The following is an 11,085-nucleotide window of genomic DNA, read 5'->3' as shown; positions in this document are numbered from 1 at the left end:
TGCATTTCAGACTCTTTTGTTGACCATGATGGCCACTCCATTTCTTCTGAGGGATTCTTGCCCACAGTAGCAGATATAATGGTCATCTGAGTTAAATTCACCCATTCCAGTCCATTTCAGTTCGCTGACTCCTAGAATGTTGACATTCACTCTTGCCATCTCTTGTTTGACCAGTTCCAATTTGCCTTGATTCATGGACCCTTCATTCCAGGTTCCTATGCAATATTGCTCTTTACAGCATCGGACCTTGCTTCTATCTCCAGTCACATCCATAGCTAGGTATTGTTTTTGCTTTGGCTCCATCCCTTCATTCTTTCTGGAGTTATTTCTCCACTGATCTCCAGTAGCATATTGGGCACCTACTGAACTGGGGAGTTTCTCTTTCAGTATCCTATCATTTTGCCTTTTCATCCTGTTCATGGGGTTCTCAAGGCAAGAATACTGAAGTGGTTTGCCGTTCCTTTCTCCAGTGGACCACATTCTGACAAATCTCTCCACCATGACCCGCCCATCTTGGGTTGCCCCACGGGCATGGCTTAGTTTCATTGAGTTAGACAAGGCTGTGGTCCTAGTGTGATTAGATTGACTAGTTTTCTGTGAGTATGGTTTCAGTGTGTTTGCCCTCTGATGCCCTCTTGCAACACCTACTGTCTTATTTGGGTTTCTCTTATCTTGGACGTGGGGTATCTCTTCATGGCTGCTCCAGCAAAGCGCAGCCATTGCTCCTTACCTTGGACGAGGGGTATCTCCTCATGGCCACCCTTCCTGACCTTCAACGTGGGATAGCTCCTCTAGGCCCTCCTGTGCCCACGCAGCCACGGCTTCTTGGATGTGGGGTTGGTCCTCCCGGCCACCGCCCCTGACCTCGGGGCATGTGTTGCTCCTCCGGGATAGACTTAAGCTATTTGCTGTTTTTACTCAAAGTACCTTTTTCTATTTCCCGGTTTGTCTTTTCATTAATTTTACTGGTGTCTTTTGAGCAACAGAAGTTTGTAATTCTATTAACAACTAATTTGACAAGAATGTTTTACCTAATATTTTTTAGGCTCTGTTCAAGAAATTTTTAACTTTCACATGGTAAAAGATTTTAAAATAATCTCAGAAAGTAATAGCTAGACAGAATTTAATATAGTAGATTGCAACAACAATTAACAAGTTGATCTGATAGACTGTAAAGAAACCCTGTGCCAAATGATGAGATTTATATGTTTTATAAGCACACATTCTTTAAGCCTGTTTCATAATAGCTTCATAAAAACAGCTACTGCCAACTGATACATGCCAATATTGTTTGAATTTTCAACTACTTCTCCTAGTGCTACACAATCATTAGATGCATGATTGGACATCCAAGTTATAACAGGTGGTAGTTTTATTAAGTATTTTGTTAATGTATAACATGGATTACCACCTTTTTTCACTGCCAGGCTTCTAACATCATCTATCCACAAATCAGGATTGGTTTATAATCCCGCAGTAACAAAAAGAATCAAATCTCAGTGGGTTAACACAACAAAAATGCATTTCATGCTGGTGCCACATAGCAGTGCAATTAAGCATTGAGTTACGGTGATTATTAGACACTTAGCAATACAATATACGCTTCATAACAACTAGAAAGAATTGGAAGTATTTTGTTAAATAGCACTACTGACTACTGCATATAAAAGAAATATTATAAAAAGTTATCAATTAATAGATTATACAACATATCATAAGGAATTACACAGAACTGAGAATTACAAGAACTGAATTACACAGAACAGGGCAAAAGTCAGCTAAATTTAAAAGCTGGAAAAGAACAGTAGGAAACAAATATCCACATCCAAAAATATCTGGCTAAAAAACAATCATGCAGAATCTTGCAAATAACTCATGATCCCAAATAAGCTATAATAGAGATTGAAATATATTAAGAACTAAATTAATAATGAAAATACAATATGTCCATACTTGCTAAATATAGGTAAAGCTGTAGTTTCATCAAACCCTTTGATCTTAAATGCTTATATGAGAAAAGAATAAACACCACAGCAGGAGCATCAGTCCCTGCACACTTGGATGGATGCAAAACCAATTCAGTAGTGTGATACCAATTCTTCTTGCCACACCACAGCCTCTAACCAAGACATGTACACTATGGGAAAAAGTGAAACCAGCACAGAAATGCAGCCCCAAGCCCTCACAATGCAGCCATGCTCCAAATCAAGGCAGAGACTTTCATCACAACTGGGAGAAAACCAATTTTCTCACGATTTTTACTTCATGCCCTTGGACTCACCTCTGTCCTTGATAAGGCCATTGAGCATAAAGGAAGCCTATGGTTCTAGACACCTGCTTCTAGATCTATCCTCTCCAACTTCAGCCCTACCTCCCACCAAGGCTGCAGCTGCCAGCGCACCTCCAGGGAAGACACAGCCTGCACTTACTTCAGATCCAGCTTTCCCACCAAAGCCACTGGGCTTACTCAGATTGCATAGGGACACTTCCACACAAGTACATGCCTCCAAGACCAGGACAGATAATTGTTTCACATAATTCCACAGAGACAGAAAAAATTAAACTGAGAAGTCAGAGGAATGTATTTCATATAAAAGAATAAGGGAAAAACTTGGGGAAAAGCCCTAATGAAATAGAGATAAATAATTCGACTGATAGAAAGTTCAAAGTAATAGTAATAAGAATGCTAACTAAACACAGGAAAGAATAGACAAACCTAGTGATAATTTTAACAAAAACTAGAATATATGAAAAAAATACAGTAATTGTAATAAAAATACACTAGAGGGAATTGTCAGGTCAGTTTTTCTTGTCTCACCATAGCAAAGAACTGGCACAACAGATTAGTTACAGCTCCAGCAGGCAGGATTTATTAAGCAGACAGCATGCAATACACTCTCAAGATGTGAAAGCAGACTAAACCCTTAAGAGTGGTCTCAACCCATTTGACTTCCCTCTTTTATATTTTTGTCTCTTCCTTTTGGCCATTCCTGGGTCTTGATTGGCTATTCCCCATGCAAATTGGGGCTGATACCCATCACCAATCAGGGGAGGGGATGCAAATAGGGTGTATGTTCAAGGCCAATCAGGGAAGGGGGTGTGTTTGGGTGTGTTTTCACATCAGAGGCTCTCATTCAGAGCTGCAGTTTTTCACAGGCTTTCTTTCTTTGTTCCCTTTGTGGGCTTTTTCTAGTTGCCACTTCCTCTAAGTGCCACTTTGGACTCCTTTTTCTTCTCTATCTAGTGAAATGAATAGCAGATTAGGTGATATAGAAGAATGCATGAGTGATCTGGAAGATAGAATCCCTGAAATCAAATCACTCAATCAGAATATCAAAAAGAAGCAAGTTTTCAAAAATAAAAATAGTTTAAGGTACCTTTGAGACAACATCAAGGGTACTAACATTCGCATTATAAGTGTCCCAGAAAGAGAAGAAACATTAAAAGGGTTAGAGAATATATCTGATGGAATCATGGCTGAAAGCTTACCCCAACCTGAAGAAGGAAACAGATTGCCAGAAAAATGAAGCACAGTGAGTCCAAAACAAGATTAACCCAGAGACAAAACCAAGACGTATCATAAATAAATGGCAAACATCAAAGCACAGAGGATTCTAAAGGCAACAAGAGAAAAACAGAGACACGCACAAGGGAACCACTAAATGACTGACAGCTGATTTTTCTGCAGAAACTTTGCAGGCCGGCAGAGTGACATGATATGTTTAAAATCCTGACAGGGAAAAACCTACAATTTAAATATTCTACCCAGCAAGGTTATTATTCAGATTTGTTATTATTCAGATTTGGAGAAATAAAGAGCTCCTAAGATAGACAAAAAGTGAAAGAATTCATCAATATTAATTCTAAGCTAATCGTATAAGAAGTGTTAAAAACTCTCCTTAAGTGAAAAAGAAAAGGCTACAACAAGAAAAAAAAAAAAAATTCGAAGGGAAAAATCCCACTAGCACTATGTTTTATTAAAATGATGTAAAAACTTTGGAAAATACTTAACATATAATCTTATTAAACTAAAAAAAATATATTATTGTAATTATATGAAACTAAATCCATGCAGAAAAAAATGAAACAACTGTAGTTTAATCATGAAACAATACACAGAAATAATTTGAACACTTCAGGGAAACCATTCAATATCACAGTAATCCAAGTCTATGACCCAACCAATTATGCTGAAGAAGCTGAAGTTGAACGGTTCTATGAAGACCTAGTCTCTGGCCATATCACCCTTAACACGCCCGATCTCCTCTGATCTCAGAAGCTAAGCAGGGTCGGGCTTGGTTAATACTTGGATGGGAGACTGCCTGGGAATACCGGCTGCAGTAGGCTTTACTTTAATTTTTCTTTTGGGCTTCCCTGGTGGCTCAGAGGTTAAAGCGTCTGCCTGCATTGCAGGAGACCTGGGTTCGATCCCTGGGTCGGGAAGATCCCCTGGGGAAGGAAATGGCAACCCACTCCAGTATTTTTGCTTGGAGAATCCCATGGATGGAGGAGCCTGGTGGGCTACAGTCCACAGGGTCGCAAAGAGCTGGACACGACTGAGTGACTTCACCAAAAAAAAAAAAAGATGCCCTTTTCATTATAGGGGACTGGAAGGCAAAAGTAGGAAGTCAAGAGATACCTGGAGTAACAGGCAAATTTGCCTTGGAGTAGAAAATGAAGCAGGGCAAAGGCTAATAGATTTTGCCAAGAGAACATACTGCTCAAAGCGAACACACTCTTCCAACAACACAAGAGAAGACTCTACATGTGGACATCACCAGATGGTCAATACCAAAATTAGACTGATTATATTCTTTGCAGCCAAAGGTGGAGAACCTCTATACAGTCAGCAAAAACAAGACCTGGAGCTAACTGTGGCTCAGATCATGAAATCCATATTGCCAAATTCAGACTTAAATTGAGGAAAGTAGGGAAAACCACCAGACCATTCAGGTATGACCTAAATCAAATCCCTTACAATTATACAGTGGAAGTGACAAATAGATTCAAGGGATTAGATCTGATAGACAGAGTGCCTGAAAATCTATGCATGGAGGTTCATGACATTGTACAGGAGACAGGGATCAACCATACCCAAGAAAAATAAATGCAAAAAGACAAAATAGTTGTCTGAGGAGGCCTTACAAATACAAGATCTTCATGACTCAGATAATCACAATGGTGTGATCACTCACCTAGAGCTAGATATCCTGAAATGTGAAGTCAAGTAGGCCTTAGGAAGCATAACTACGAACAAAGACAGTGGAGGTGATGGAATTCCCATTGAGCTATTTCTAATCCTGAAAGATGATGCTGTGAAAGTGCTGCACTCAATATACCAGCAAATTTGGAAAACTCAGCAGTGGCCACAGGACTGGAAAAGGTCAGGTTTCATTGCAATCCTAAAGAAAGGCAATGCCAAAGAATGCTCAAACTACCACACAATTGCACTCATCTCACACGCTAGCAAAATAATGCTCAAAATTCTTAAAGCCAGGCTTCAATAGTACCTAAGCCCTGAACTTCCAGATGCTTGAGCTGGATTTCGAAAAGGAAGAGGAACCAGAGGTCAAATTGCTAACATCTTTGGGATCATCAAAAAAGCAAGAGAATTCCAGAGAAACATCTAGTTATGCTTTATTGACTATGCCAAGGCCTTTGACTGTGTGGATCACAACAAACTGTGGAAAATTCTTTAAGGGATGGGACTACCAGACCACCTGACCTGCCTCCTGAGAAATCTGCACGCAGGTCAAGAGGCAACAGTTAGAACTGGACATGGAAGAACAGACTCATTCCAAATTAGGAAAGGAGTACGTCAAGGCTGTATATTGTCACCCTGCTTATTTAACTTATATGCACTGTTTATCATGAGAAATGCTGGACTGGATGAAGCACAAGCTGGAATCAATATTGCTGCTAGAAATATCAATAACCTCAGATATGCAGATAACACCACCATTATGGCAGAAAGCAAAGAACTAAAGATTCTCCTGATAAAGGTGAAAGAGGAGAGTGAAAAAGCTGGCTTAAAACTCAACATTCAGAGAACTAGATCATGGCATCTAGTCCCATCACTTCATGGTAAATAGCTGGGGAAATAGGGAGAGACTTTATTTTGGGGGGCTCCAAAATCACTGCAGATGGTGACTTCAGCCATGAAATTAAAAGACGCTTGCTCCTTGGAAGAAAAGTTTTGACCAACCTAGACAGCATATTAAAAAGCAGAGACAATAGTTTGCCAAGAAAGGTTCCTCTAGTCAAAGCTATGATTTTTCCAGTAGTCATGTATGGATGTGAGACTTGGACTATAAAGAAAGCTGAACACAGAAGAATTGATGCTTTTGAACTGTGGTGTTGGAGAAGACTCCTGAGAGTCCCTTGGACAGCAAGGAGATCCAAACGGTCCATCCTAAAGGAAATCAGTCCTGAATATTCATTGGAAGGACTGATGCTGAAGCTGAAACTCCAGTACTCTGGCCACCTGTTGTGAAGAACTGACTCATTTGAAAAAACCCTGATGCTGGGAAAGATTTAGGGCGGGAGGAGAAGGGGACGAGACAGAGATGAGATGATTGGATGGATCACTGATTCAATGGATATGAGTTTGAATAAACTCTGGGATTTGGTGATGGACAAGGAGGCCTGGTGTCCTGCAGTCCATGGGGTCACAAACAGCTGGACACAATTAAGTGACTAAACTGAACTGAACTCAAGGCGGGGGGGATTAAAATGTAGACACACATTAAAATATCAATATTAAAATGTAATAATATGGAGTTGCTTCTGAGTAGTGAAGATCAAATTTTGGAAATAGACTTTGTTACATTGCATCTCTGAGTTTTAATTCTACCAGGAGAGCAACAAGGCTCTCAAAGCTGTTTTTTGGTGAGGGAGACTCTGACAAAACACTGAAATATATGCACGACCATGTGTAAAACAGCTAGATAGTGGGAAGTTGCTGTAAAACACAGGGAGCTCAGCCCAGTGCTCTGTGCTTATATAGAAGTGTAGGGTGTTGGGGGATCGGTGGGAGGGAGACTCCAAGGGGGAGGGGATACTACATCTGATTCACATTCTTGCACAGCAGAAACCAACACAATACTGTAAAGCAACTATCCTCCAATTAAAAGTTTTTAAAAAAGCAAAATGCTATTTTATAGATGCATACATACAATTATTCCTTGAAAATATTCTGAAGCTACAAGTAAAGGAAAATGAGTAGCATTTATCAGTTGCAGGACAATGATTGCCTAATGGTGACAAATGGAAATGTGGAAAACTTTGGGCTACAAAGCTGATCTGGTCCGCAGGGCCTAGAGCAGAGCCAAATCAGGTGACAGACTCTACCATACAACTTGCTGCAATACTCTCCAGCACATCTTGCTTTATACATAATATGTAGAGCCCTCCTTTCTTCTTCACCCCTAAACACAAGTGCCAAGTATTATAATCTATACCTTCACAGAGGAAGAACAGGTTCTTTGGCTTTCTGCCCACACTTCAGTTAACTACCAAAAGTTGTCAGAACACTCTTTAGTACAATGGTTTCTACTGCTGTATTCAGAGTCCCTGAAATGGAAACAAATCTTTTCTCTTAAAAAAGAAATTAAGAAGATAAAAATTGAGTTTAAAGTGGATTTAAAATTGAGGCACTTTAGAGATGTTTTTGTTATTTCAACTCTGTGAAATACAAAAGTTGAAGAAACATCAATAAAATTTAAAGGAACTATGAAATTGATTTGACTTCATTCAATCCTAAGTGGCAGCTTTAAGTAAGCCTTCCTCTTTCTTATAAATTATCTTGAGCAGAGCTCTTTATGAAATAACTTGCCATTTGCTGAAATCCTGCCTTGGTATTTTACTCTGTTAGTATCTTCCATTAAGGTTGAGTCAATTACAGAGCACAGATGTTGTTTAAAATGTTTTGCTTTTTGCTGCCACAAAGTTCAAATGACTGACAGAACTTTGTTTGGGTTGAGTGAGTTTTTGTCTTACGCTGCTTCTAATTCTTGGAGAAGACTTTCAAAGCCCCTGATGCTTATCCTTACATCCCTCTTCAGGCTACAGCTGAGCAAGTAATAAATGAACTTCAGGGATTTTTCGCATGGTATAGCATTTCTCTATCTAGTGGCACAGTGCATAGTAACAAAGGAATTTCCCAGCACAAATTGTTCATTTTGCTTCAATTTGCAAAATTAAGAGAAACAGTAACTAAAGTCAATCTCTCAACTTACTACAGAGCTAACAATTTAATTTTTATTAATAGATTTTCATGCAGTTTACATTTAATTGCACAGGATTCTGTTGCTTTTGACATCTCTTTGGCTAGAGTCTTTTTGACCAGAATATTTTATAGTATTCTGATCATATTTTTACATGCTGATTTCATGTGTTCTAGTGTATATCGTATTTCTATTTCCTCTCTGGATACTAACTTCAACATTTTAGAATGATCAACCAGTTATAAATCCTATCTGAGAGGAGACAAAGAAAATAATGAAGCAAAGTATCAATACAGTTTATACTCTTGATTAGAGATGAACATTTCTACTGAGACATAATCCCAAGTCGATTAACATTCCATTTCCATAAATGTGAACTAGAACAGTGAGAGTAGGGACACAAACTCCCGCACCTAGGGATTTCCCACAATTGGTCTATTTTGTGTACATTGGTCTCATTTGTGTACAAACAGTGTTCCTGTCAGCAATGGCTAGTTAGATTGTTATTCAATTCAGCCTCATATGTGAGTATAAATTAATATGCCTGACAATTTCTAAAGGTAACATAGTGAAGCCCTTGACAAATATGATTTAAAAGTCTGTCTATGAATAAGATGTGATTTCAGGCCATTCTCCCTTCCCCTTGTTAATAGAGTACAGTGACAGCAGAGATTGTCCAGAAGAGCAAGAATAATCTATGTCACATAGACTCAACTTGAGAACACTGTATTTTCAAAGCAGATTTACTTTTCTGGTTCAGTTTAGTTGAGGTGAACAGTCAAATGTGTTGGTTTCCCCTTGGAGACTGAAACCTGAACTTTGTCGGATGCCAGGACAAATGAAACTTTTATTGCTATTTCTGTGGATCACTGTCCACAGCACTGATGGGCTGTATTTGTTCTCAAATGAGAGCTAACTGTACAGTAGGGCTGTCTTAAATATATTAAACAATAATAATTTCTTATTAATCCCATCGTTCTTAATATACTGAACACTTTCAAAATGATTTCAGTTGACTCAATAGATTGGTGAGACCTTAAACTTGACCATTAAAAAAAATTTGAGAAATTTTTATTATTCATTAATGACCATAAAAATCATCTTTCTGTATGAAATGACACACTTTTCCCCTAAGAGTCATCCAAGGAGGATTCTACTAATGATTATCAAAATGCATAGTGTGTTTTAAAATTTCACGTACTCTGAGATTATTATAATTTCCACTCTGTTTGCCAGCATTTAATTGTTTTGTTATATAAATGGAGGAATAGCCTTGTCAGGTACACATCAGTCAAATCCCTAAGAAAGTCATGATTTATTAGCTATTATCTTAGTCTTCAATAGGAAGAAACAGTTGCCTAGTACAGTAATTACGCCTCCCTTATTTCTCACAGATAAGTTCTGCTCCCTAAGCTATGCCATTCTGGATTCTCATCCTTCCCACTGAGAGTTGGCACCTAATTACACAGCAACACTTCTTACTGCCTCTGGACTGCAGCCACTAGCCATCACTTCTTTCTTCAAAGTTCAGATGTTTCACTTATTAAGGCATTCTTTACCATATCAATCAGATCAGATCAGATCAGTCGCTCAGTCATGTCTGACTCTTTGCGACCCCATGAACCGCAGCACGCCAGGCCTCCCTGTCCATCACCAACTCCCGGAGTTCACTCAGACTCACATCCATCGAGTCATTGATGCCATCCAGCCATCTCATCCTCTATCATCCCCTTCTCCTCTTGCCCCCAATCCCTCCCAGCATCAGAGTCTTTTCCAATGAGTCAACTCTTCACATGAGGTAGCCAAAGTACTGGAGTTTCAGCTTTAGCATCATTCCTTCCAAATAACACCCAGGATCGATCTCCTTTAGAATGGACTGGTTGGATCTCCTTGCAGTCCAAGGGACGCTCAAGAGTCTTCTCCAACACCACAGTTCAAAAGCATCAATTCTTCGGCGCTCAGCCTTCTTCATAGTCCAACTCCCACATCCATACATGACCACAGGAAAAACCATAGCCTTGACTAGACGAACCTTGGTTGGCAAAGTAATGTCTCTGCTTTTGAATATGCTATCTAGGTTGGTCATAACTTTCCTTCTTATTGCCAAATTCAGACTTAAGTTGAAGAAAGTACGGAAAACCACTAGACCATTCAGGTATGACCTAAATCAAATCCCTTATGATTATACAGTGGAAGTGAGAAATAGATTTAAGGGCCTAGATCTGATAGATAGAGTGCCTGATGAACTATGGACGGAGGTTCATGACATTGTACAGGAGACAGGGATCAAGACCATCCTCATGGAAAAGAAATGCAAAAAAGCAAAATGGCTGTCTGGGGAGGCCTTACAAATAGCTGCGAAAAAAAGAGAAGTGAAAGAAAAGGAGAAAAGGAAAGATATAAACATCTGAATGCCGAGTTCCAAAGAATAGCAAGGAGAGATAAGAAAGCCTTACTCAGCGATCAATGCAAAGAAATAGAGGAAAACAACAGAATGGGAAAGACTAGGGATCTCTTCAAGAAAATAAGAGATATCAAAGGAACATTTCATGCAAAGATGAGCTTGATAAAGGATAGAAATGGTATGGACCCAACAGAAGCAGAAGATATTATGAAAAGATGGCAAGAATACACAGAAGAACTACAAAAAAGATCTTCACGACCCAGATAATCACGATCGTGTGATCACTCACCTAGAGCCAGACATCCTGGAATGTGAAGTCAAGTTGGCCTTAGAAAGCATCACTACGAACAAAGCTAGTGGAGGTGATGGAATTCCAGTTGAGCTATTTCAAATCCTGAAAGATGATGCTGTGAAAGTGCTGCACTCAGTATGCCAGCAAATGTGGAAAACTCAGCA

Source organism: Bison bison, unplaced genomic scaffold, assembly GCF_000754665.1.
Source record: "Bison bison bison isolate TAMUID 2011002044 unplaced genomic scaffold, Bison_UMD1.0 scf7180017864499, whole genome shotgun sequence".
Taxonomy (NCBI): domain Eukaryota; kingdom Metazoa; phylum Chordata; class Mammalia; order Artiodactyla; family Bovidae; genus Bison; species Bison bison.
Note: the sequence above shows the minus strand (reverse complement) of the source record.